Below are 11,772 nucleotides of genomic sequence, written 5' to 3'. Positions count from 1 at the left end.
AACCCCAAAAAAGGGTTTAATAACACTTTAAGATGTTGTACTCTTTTTATTTCAGGGTATATTTCTAATTTATTCCTGCCCCCTGCAGCTCATTTTCTTGACTCTGTCCCCCATCACGTACCTGGTCTATGGTTAGAGGATCTCCTTTTATGATGGCGTTGCAGCCTGAGCCATAGCCCAATGACAGACAGGACATTAAAACACAGAAGGCAGCTGTCTTCATGTCTGTGTGTGATGTGTTCAAGAAAAAAAGATTGAATGCAAAGATGTTTTTTTTTACCCAGGCCAGAAGAACACAGTTACAGCGGTGTCAGCGTCCAGCGACGAGATGTTGAAAACCAGTGTACAGACAGAAAGTGACATGTCCAGATCAAATATTGACCCAGTTGTGCAACCTCGGTATTGTTAACTCTTTGGGAGAGACATGGGAGACCTTGTATGCTAAGCACAGGAATATTAGTACATACCTTGTGGGTCTTATGGTGTCTTAAAGGGTAATTTCACTTTCTTACCAAATGTGAGAAAATAAAATTACTTCCACAAATCTGGTCCCTCCACCCCCCTCCCCTCCACTGGTCATACCTTAGCAATAGGGGACAATGAGATTCTGCTCAATGAACACTACTGACAGCAATCATGCTGATGGGAAGAGGCAGGGGAAAGGGAGATTACCTCATCAGTCTGCTGCTACTCCTTTACTGTATAGTCAAAGGTAGACATGTACATTTCGTTTCCTTCCAAACGGATATTCGTATAAATTTCATTCAATTTGGACATTTGGATGCATCCAAATTTCTGAATTTGAACACGTCTGAATGCGAATGAATCCAATGCTCATTTAACAAAATTTTGTTCAAAACTAAACTAATTCAGACATGTGACTGTTCCCTGGCCAATCAGATTTATTTATTTTTTGCAGTTGGGGGTTACATTACAAGCATGGTCATGCGACTTCGTTACGAAATGAAAAATTCGTACGGATCCGAAATTCGAATAACGAACCAAATCAAAGTTTTTTTTTACATTATGTTAGGAAACATTTATTATTACCCAGTTTTTTGGTAAAATATAAAAGTCGGGGTCACGTCAGGTAAATAGACACCAAACATGTCAAGCTTTAAAATTGCGTGCACCCGCGAAATCGCAGAAAACTACCATACCCAAATTGACCATAGGCGACACTTTAAAAGCTTTTACCGCTCATCAGTTTAGTGTTATCAGTGATTGATAGCCCTAAACTTATTGCTCTCACTCGGACATTCGTGGCGATATGTAACATGTGCGGCGTAATGGGCGCAATCGTCTTTTTTGCACGTATGCGCCCCCGGCGCATGTTTGCATGCGTGTATGTATGGGTGGGGACTTTAAACATTTTTTTTGTTTTTTTATTCTTTTTTTATGTGTAACTGTAAATTTTGTTGGGGGGGAACTTACATTTTTTTTCCTTTTTTTTTCCACTAAACTTTATTGCTATCACATACGGGGGCTAATAAACCCCCCTATGTGATAGCAAAATATGTGACAGGTCCTCTTTATGGAGACATCAGGGGTCTCAAAGACCCCTAATGTCACCCAAAAGAAGCTGATGAAGCAGAGATCTGCTCCATCAGCTTCTTTCCAGCTTCTGAAGCTGGAGAGTGACACAAGAATGCGGAAGTGATGTATTATACAACACTTCCACATTCTTGCAGAGGAGAGGTGACGTAAAAAACGGCAATTTCCCGCTCGCACGCGCCGAGGGGGCGTGTCTGGGCGGACGTCTAAAGACGCCCGCTCAGATCTAGTATTCGTATTCAGCAATCCCTACAGCGCTGGTGCCGCTCGTATTCAGCAATCCCTACAGCGCTGGTGCCGCTCTCTGATCCAGCGCAGACTCTTGTCTCTTCTCTTCTCCCCTCAGAAGATCTTTACTGCGCATGCGCCCGCCCCATCATGCCGCTCGAGAATGTTCAGATCTTCATACGGGAGCGAGCGGCGGAGACAGAGATAAATAATAACCTTTTTTGGTAACTATTTTTTTTTATATTTTTGCATATACAGTAATACCTTGGTTTACGAACGCTGCTGTACGCAAACAATTCGGTTTGCGCACAGGAAGTTCGCAAACTCCAAATTGAACGTGACCGTGGCCATCTTCCCTGCTCTGACACGTGGTCGTGGCTTCTTCTTGTCGAGATTGTGGTCGCAGACAGACCTGTGCACACTTGCTGTGAAGCTTTTTGTGTGCTTTATAGCACATCCAGTACTGTACAGTACTATTCAATCCAGCATGGCTCCGAAGAAAGTGCAGAGCAAGCATAGTGGTAAAAAGAAAGTGCAGAGCAAGCATGGTGGTAAAAAGAAAGTGCAGATCGGTAATGAATTTACATATGGTTCAGAATGGATTAACCTTATTTACATTGAACCCTATGGAAAATTTGATTCTGTTTGTGACCAAAACCGGTCCGCGACCATGTTCGTAGGGGTCAGGATGGATTAACCTTACTTAAATTGAACATTATGGGGAAATATGATTCGGTTCGCGACCAATTCGGTTCGTGACCAGAATCGTGGAACAAATTAACTTGATGAACCTAGGTACCACTGTATCTACTGCTTGCTGGCAGTAGATATATGCAACAAAAAAGAGTTTAATTATACTTTAAGTCCATGGAATTGTTCCTGCTGTCTTTGTAGGAACAGGAAGGAAAAATGTGCAAAAAATTGGCAACAGTAATAAAAGTGTTTTTTGGGGTTATCTTTATAAAAACAATTTTTACAGAGCTATTCGTCCTGCAAAACTGTATGTTCTGTGCAAATGGTGCAAAAAAAACCAAACAGAATGCTATCCGTTTATTTCCTTTCCAGGTGGAATGTAATATCAGGGAATTTCAGCAATCTGGCCACTAGATGGAGCTGAGGATCATAGGAAAATAATTACTTATTTCCAATCATTTTGGCGCACAGTTTAATGCATGCATGAGCAAGATGTACTCGAGGTGCTACAAAAATGAAAGACCCCGAAGCGCAACTACACTAAAGACCCCTTGTTACAACACTCAGGTGTGAATGGGAGACAACAGTGAGATTTAACTGACACATAAACCACATAACATTTTTCTTTATTGTATTTATAGCCCAGGCCTGTAGGTGCACGGAGCTTCGGGTTTAAGCCGCCATCTCGTACGCCAGTCGGCCACGCCCCCCCTCTTTATTGTATTTAAGAGACTGCAATATGGCAAAGAAATATCCCCGTCCTTACAAACATTCTCCTGGTCTGGCCAGTGGTTGTCTTGGGACATATTGATGTTACCAGCTTGTAGTTCTTTGTTGCTCTGTAAAATGAATGATGAGACGTCACATAAAAAAGTAAAGATTAAACTCTCAATCTTTTTTTCAATAATGAAATCAGATTAAACAAATATACATTCCCCAGCATAGCATTTGTGTCTATTCAGCATAGCATTTGTCTATATTCAGCATAGCATTTGTCTATATTCAGCGTAGCATTTGTCTATATTTTTGCCCAAACACTTACATTCATCATGTTTCCAAACAGCTCCAACTCCAGCTCGGCTTCCCTGAATTTACTGTTCAGTACAAAATCACAAGGGAAGGAGCAGTCTCCAGCAGGCATCCATTAACTAGCTTGGAGAAGAGAGGAGTGGGGAGGAGAGGAGTGTCTTGCCTTGCTGTGTTTGTAGAGACATACTAGCACACACAAGGGTGGCTCCATGGAACCCTGCAAGGGAAAAGGAGCCACCCTAAGGGCTTGTTCACACCATAAACAGTGCGTTCCACAGTAGTCAGCTGTGTCCCCAGTTATAAATGAATGAACAGGATGTGATTTACATCACGTCCCGTTCATTCATGAGTTTCTCAATGGGGAGAAGCACTCTGTACAGAGGCTCCTCCCCATTCAGAAACTGCTTGATAGTAAAATATTTTCTGAATGAATGGGAAGCCTCTGTGCTTTCCATTTATTTAGAATAGAGGCTGCAGAAAAAGAAATTGAGGACTTTGTGTCCTCAATTTCTTTTTCCATTTTAAAAGGGAAATATCAGGGGGCTGTTTAGACTCCTAATATTTCCCCGAAGCCCCCCCCAAGAGTAAAAAAAAATTATTAAAATTACGAAAAAATAAAAATAATGAAAATAAAATAAAAAATAGTAAAAAAAAAATAAAAAAAAATGTTGTGTTTTTCTTGCCTCAGGTGCAAAAGGAGCTGGCTACGGCTATGCTCCCGTGGTGCTCGTTCGGCTGCCGGCTGAATGTGTCAGACGCTGCAGATGGAAAGGGGCAGGACACCCCATGTGCAACGTCGGCCACACGAGCACCACGGGAGGACAGGACGCCGGGACCTGTAATGTACTGGAATGCACTGGAATGTAAGCAGGCCGACTCCCTGCGTTCCGGTGCGGGAGGGGGTGTGGAGCTGTATTGAAGTCAATGGCATCGCCCACAGTGCGATCGCCCGCACTCGGAACGCAGGCACATTAGTGCCTGCATTCCGGTCCAGTGCGATCTGCAAAAATAGTGCTCGCAGCATTTTTGCGGATCGCACTGGACTGGAACACAGGCACTAATGCAGGCGATCGCACTGTGGGCGAGGGGCCTGCCTGCGAAGTCTGGCTGCGGTGCCATTGACCTCAATGCACCGCCACGCCCCCTCCCGCCCCCTGAATGCAGGTGTTTTTTTCGTTGGTAGATCTCAATGAGCTCGTCATTTGAAAAGTAGATCTCCAGACGAAAAATAGTGGGCGCCCCTGCCTTAGGAGGACCTAGCACCACTTCATCATCCTCAGGGGACGTGCACCCACACATATTACACGGGGGTATGAAGAGGAAGCTGCCCGGAGAATAGCTGAGTGCACTTCAAGGATCAAGAAAGTAAGTATAACAACTGATTAAAAAAATAGAAAAGTTGCTTTTCTTTAGTATTAAAGCCGAGGCAAGACGTTTATGTCCACAGTTTAGTTATTCTTTAAAAGAGAACTATGGGGAAAACTTTTTATCCCATAGTTCTCCTAAGGGTCATGGGAGGACATATTCTAACGCTCTCCCATGACCCAAAGCTCAGTATATAGCGAGCTATTGCTCACTATACTGTATGATCGCTGCAGCTGGGACAGGTCCGGACAATGCTGTCGAGATCCACCCAGCTGCTTGCGTGGTGGCGCCCACAATCCTGAATACCGCAACCGCCGACGCCATCCGCACTCAGCGCCCAGTAGGTGCGGAATACAGCAGGGGCTGACTGGCAACTTTGAGCCCAGAGGGCAAGTACAACCCAGAGGCCCATGGTGTAGCTACTTGGCCCCCCTCCCGCTCTGCCTCTGCCCCCGCCTTCTCCCCACCCCTGACTGCCACTTTTTCCATCCATGTAACGGTAGTGTGAACGGTCGGGTGATGTGAGGACTCCTAGTAAGTCCATGAAAGGGGTGACAGGATGGGGGATGGTGCTCTCCTCCCACTGGTCTCCCTACATAGTTCTGGCCTTACTGCACTCTATGTCTGGTACATAGGCACTCTCGCCCACTGTAGACCGCCGCTGGCTGTCAGGCATGTTAGAGGGCAGCCCGCTGGGGCCTCTTGAGGACCCCCTCGAGGAGCGAGCGGTCGCCCGCTTACAGAGCCACATCTTAGCTGTGCAGGTGGCGGAGGGAGCCACTGCACCTGCGGCCGGGGGCTTCATTTAGCCAGGTCAGTCCACCCCTGGAACCGCCACTCAGGGCTTAACTTTTATTTTTTTACATTTTTACTTTTTATTTATTTAACTTTATTTTTTTAATTTTAGTTTATTTTTTTAAACTGTTCTTTTTTGTACTTCATTGCTGGGAGCAATAGCCAGCCTGCTATTGGATATTTCAAATTGCAATAGCCGATAACAGGCTGGCTACTGTACCCACCCGCTGCCTGCAACCCCCTTTGCCCCTTGTGCTGGAATTTTTTTTCCACCAATTTTAGGTTATGGCCTCTAGTTAGAGAGAGACTGTTGCCTTGTCTGTGTGTGACAGAAGGACAGCTTATTCCACACAGAAGCATCTCTGATACAAATGAAAAGGACAAATTTATAGCAACGGCAGCGTCTAACAAAGCAAAGGTCCAAAATCAACCTGATGGAAGGATGTGCGATATGTCCACATCCAATATTGATCCAGTTTTGCAAACCCAAGGCTCTTAAAGCTGAATTCCAGTTAAACAACCAAATACACATATGGGAGCCATTTTATCTGCCAAAGGATTTGTATTTCTGTCTATCCAGTTTCTGAAATGTATACATCTCTGGCACAGCACAGTCCCTGTCTGGCAGGACAGGTGAGCTGATATTTCTATGCTGCAGTTCACTACGTGGGTCTTGGGCATCATTGGTGGCTAGGACTGAGGTTCAGTAGGTGGGAGAACTCGTCAAACCATTAGCCGAAACTTCTGTGTTTGTTCAAGCAAACAACTTGGGTTTGGGTCAGCCTCATGGTTTACCTGAACCCGAAGCTCATCCGTAATCATTACAAAGCAGCTACAGCTTGTTTTAGTTGAAACAGTTGCTGATGATCAACAGGAGATGGCAGCAACACCTTATAATTTGTCATTGCCTACTGATACTGAAACTCCCGATCTTGATAGGGAATCAGTATTAGGTCAATGTTGCTGGAATATAGTGTAACATGAGGCCTTTTCAGATTTTTTTTTAAATATTATGATAAAGTTTTTACCCCTAAACAATAATAAATATATCCAGCTATTCAAGTAATGGGTCCTATCTCATAGACGTCAACAACTGAAAGTATAGTAATTGAATCAACACACCACAGAAAGCAAAATAATGCATCAGAAATCTTTATACAGTGTAGTTAAATGTATCATACAATGCTCACAGATGTACAATACTACATATCAGATGTAAACTCTAGCAAATGCAATACATCGCATATCAACAAATACAAGAACCATGATGGTGGCAACATTTTGGAGGTATACTTTGGTTAAGCTGGTGAGATAATTTATCGAGATTGTGAGAACTGCTTGATAAAGGGGGCTGAAGTAGAATAAACAGAGGACTGACACCAGGCACATCCTAAAGAAGTAGGTTTGTTTGGCTGGCTGGGAACAGCCAGCAGTTTGTGTTTTCAAAGAATATGGGCATGGAGACCATATTTATAAGGATTTGAACAATAAAACTATAGGTGTTACCTTCAATTATCTCCAAAAATCAGATAAAAATGCTCCCCTTGCTAGTATGAGATCATGCCAAGAACATTAGATTGGTCTTCTTGCCCTGATAAGACTCCCTCACATCAAGGTAGAAGACAGCTGACTTGGCATTGAGCCTTTTGTTCCTTATTGCCAAGGTCAGTAAATGTGTTTATGACTTTTTGTCATTGAACTCTAGTTACCTCCATCTACAAAGCCTAAATGCCCTATGTGAACTGATAAAAGTATAATTGGATTGGGGGAGGCCCTTGCAGAGACACTGCCACTTGGCTATGCATAGGCAAGGTAAGTATAATGGGGGGCCCTGTTTTAGAGGCACCGCCACTTGGCCCTGCATAGGAAGGTAAATATAATAGGATGGGGGGCCCTCTTTTAGAGACACTGCCACTTGGCCCTGCATAGGAAGGTAAATATAATATGCAAGCATCATTGTCCCACTGCCCCGGTATCCATGGCAGATTTTCCCTCTTGTCCAGTTTTCATGTCTGATTTTCCCCTTCCTAGGTGCTTGGCTATGGGCATTCACAGGGTTGCAGCCAATCTGTTCACTTCCTTCCCTATTTAGATCCAGCTCACTTGATGCTCGGAGTTAGAGCAATGTTTTCTCCTGCCGGACCCCCCTGTGTTGCTGGTGGGTTTCCCTTATAGTTTTTGGATGAGCCTAGCAGCTGCATTCATGATAGACTGAAGGGGGGATAGCCTGTGTAGTGGAAGGCCAATGAGGAGGGAGTTGCAATAGTCAAGACGAGAGATAACAAGCGAGTGGATGAGTAATTTTGCGGTTTCATTGGTGAGGAAGGGGGCGTATTTTGGAGATTTTGCGAAGGTGAAGGCGGCAGGTTTTGGATAGTGATTGGATGTGGGGAAGAAAGGTGAGGTCCGAGTCCAGGATGACACCTAAGACTTTGGCATGGGAGGAGGGTTGGATAGTTGTGTTAACAATCTCAAGGAAAAAGTTGGGGGTAGGTGCACAGGCGGGAGGAAATATCATGAGCTCAATAAAATACCTTTCACCTCCTATCCAGTAGACGCCACAAGAAGTGATAGGAATGTTCTCCAAAGTGAGGGGGATCCCCTCTTAAATATTATCCAACAAGTGTCCCCATTGGAAGAGTCCCTATCCATTCCTGCTCTGGGGGCAACTCAGAATTTGAGCTTTTCCCTCCCTTTCAGCCCTTATAACGTTAGTCACTAGGACAAATACAGATTGCTATACCCAGCAGAGACACAGATAGAAATAAGAAAAAAAAAGCAGATGCAAGGAACTGAAGCTCCAATTACAATAGCCCAGATACAACCTTATTCCATTAATGTCAGAGGGCATTCAAGTAGAGTAGCCGACACATTTCAGGAGGCCAAAACACCCCCCCCCCCCTTCATCAGGGCTTAATGATAGAAATCATGTTTGCGGACCACAACCCTTGCAGCTTGGTTTTTAGCTATAGTTTAAATTAGACAACCCCTGCCTGGCGAGATCTACACTCATGCACCTTCAAAAACATCTGACAGTTATATTCTAAGGACTCATGCACATGGGCACGGAGGCACAAGTGTTGTGTACAACTCAATGACAGCCTGCGTTGGTATGCTGGTATACACTGCTCCAAGCATGCAGATCCGTACAGGTTTAGATATACACCCCCCGGATGCAAACTGGCTACATACTCAGCGTTTACCTGCATATAGAAGCAGCCTATCATTGACATGTACAGGCAGGCTGTACGCAATACCCAACGCTCCCGGGTCCAGAGATACGGCTGTTTGTTACAGGACATGGACCTCTGCGTCAGTATGAATGAGCTCTATATCAAATATTTATGAAGTTCCTTACATGAACCTCAGTTTTACTTCCTGGTCTGTTGAGGCACTGGTGACATAGCCCTGGCATTACAAATATCCCCTGTGGAAGCCACTTCAAGGGAAATCCCATCAGTACACTGTGGAATTTTGCAAGATTTCCCTTGCGGAAAAGTTTTTTTTCTCCCTCCTCAGATCACCAACGCTATGGCTTTCTTTTATTTTGCACCTTCCCATAGCATCTAAATGCAACCTTCTGCTTATTATTATATTATTATACAGGATTTTATATATAGCGCCAACAGTTTGCGCAGCGCTTTACAATATAGTTATGCTGCTGTTACTGTGCTAAGTGCTAAGATCTTTCTGCATGTCATCAGGAGGATATATATCATTTTTATTATTTTTTTTCCTGTGATCACTTTCGAGTTACCAGGAATCAGCTTTTTTTTTAACATGCATCCTATGCTCAGCAACCTACAAAAAAATGGCACATGATTATAGATTTCATAACCCTTTTTATTACACATTTGAAGGCCGTCATGTGACAAGAAAATACATGTAACATTCTCTTCCAGTCTTCAAATAAGCTTGACCCTATTGTGCGCTGGTGTTCTGCAGAACAGAGAGTATGGGATTAGGAGGTTACATTCAGTTATATAATAAACCAAATACAGTCTGTTATGTCAAATTAAAGGGGAACTGAAAGCCAAACTTTTTTTGGACAGAGGAAGGGAGGGTAATGACCCTGTCAGCTTTTTTTTGCCATCTGTTTCCCATTGGGGAGATTTGTCTTCACTTCCTAAAATAAAGTAAAGAAGAGTCACTCGCACTCCAACTGGATTTCTAGTCATTGTTTATTGACCACTATAGTGTCACATAATAGCGACGTTTCGGAACCACATGGTCCCTTCTTCAGGCAAACAAAACACTCTTTGCCTGAAAAAGGGACCCTGTGGTTCCGAAACATCACTATTATGATGTGACACTACAGTGGTCAATAAACATTGACTAGAAATCCAGTTGGAGTGTGAGTGACTCTTCTTTATTTTACTTTGATCTGCGGAGACATTTACTGTCACCCTGGCACCCACCTGATATCCAAGGGCACAATCCTGTCAGGAGTGCGATGGGTACCTTATGGATATTGGCCTTCACTTCCTGTCTGATAACCACAACAGGAGCTGAAAGGAAATCCTGCCAAAGAGAGGGAAATCCCTGGTGGTCATCAGAGTCACTAGAACTAGTGTCCCCCATTGGAAGAGTCCCTATTGTACTGCCATGGCCAATGTTATTTTCTGTTATTTGTATTACATTGCTATGTATTCATTGCATGTCATCATTTTGTGGCATTTCCCTGACATCTGGTGGTAGAATGGCGCTACTACAGCTTGTTTTTCTGTATACATTTGGTATCTTCCACTGTTCACCCGTCATGTTTAGTGTCACTCAATACAGTCCTAGATAGCCCATCCCTGCTTCTTCCATGTTCCCTTATTGTATTGCCAGCCCTTGTTGCAGACACTAGGCTTGGAAGATTTATTGTCTGAAAAAATGAAAAATGGCCGGTGATGAAGGGGGTGTAACATGCCGGTAATGAGGGGTGTGTAACATGCCGGTAATGAGGGGTGTGTAACATGGCGGTAATGAGGGGGGTGTAACATGCCGGTAATGAGGGGGGTGTAACATGCCGGTAATGAGGGGGGCGTAACATGCCGGTAATGAAGTGGTATTTTAGCCAATCTGCAGGGATACAGTGGGGTACATAGAGCACACAAAAAATATGACATAAACGTAACCTGTCACTTGTTTCCATTTAAGACAAAGTAACAGATTGTCTTAAAAGATAAGCCTCAGTTGGCCACTGATATTTTGTACTGATACCTTTTTAGCACATACCCTCCCTCCTGTTTCCTGCCAGAGTCTAGACACTATTGGTCTGTATTAGTCAGCACTGTATTGGTCTGGGTTGGAGGGTATGCACGGTTATGACCTTCTCCTGTAGCAACAATGCTTGGGACTTGCTCCGGTGGTAATAGAACAATGAGGTTGTTGGTTATTGTACACCAGACCACCACACCGTACACTCCTGAACAAAATAGTGTAGCAGAATGTAAAAGTCGCACTCTTATAGAAATGGCCAGATGCATGCTGTCCAACCTACCTAAGACATACTGGGGAGAAGCAGTCATGAATGCAACATACCTACAGAACAAACTACCTTCAATCAGTCATTTTGGTGTCACTCCCTCTGAAAAGTCGGGTACTCAGTCATGGGTCGAGAGCCTGACAGTTTCAGGAGAGAGGAGGGGACTCAGCGACATGCCTTATCCCGCTGGGTGAACGTCCCCTCCTCTCTCTGCCAGAGTCCTTCACCAAGATGGCTGCCAGCAACTATCAATAAGATGGTCGCACATGTGCGACTACATCATTGCGCACATGCGTGGTGATGTCATGCGACATGACGTCACAGCGGGGTGACCTCCGGTATCTGCTCCGGGTGACACCCGGCCTCGGGACGCCCTGGTTCAAAGCACCCCATTTGAAATGTGGCATGGATCGGAGCCTAGCCTAGGGCACATCAGAGTGTTTGGAAGTAAAGCTTACGACTATACTGAGTGGCCAGTTTATTATGACCACCTGACGTTTGTAGGCAAATTAGCTATAATTAGCTATACATTCGCGCTGAAGTTGCTAGAGGGCCAGACCATTATAAATAGGGAAGCAGGTTGTTTACCACGACAGTAGAAGTGATTTTTTTCTGAAGATACGGGTAAACAACGC

The sequence above is a fragment of the Nanorana parkeri genome, unplaced genomic scaffold (genome assembly GCF_000935625.1).
Source record: "Nanorana parkeri isolate BGI_ZX_2015 unplaced genomic scaffold, ASM93562v1 scaffold779, whole genome shotgun sequence".
NCBI classification, from domain to species: domain Eukaryota; kingdom Metazoa; phylum Chordata; class Amphibia; order Anura; family Dicroglossidae; genus Nanorana; species Nanorana parkeri.
The sequence above is the reverse complement of the archived record's forward strand: the minus strand, read 5'-3'. Positions refer to the sequence as shown.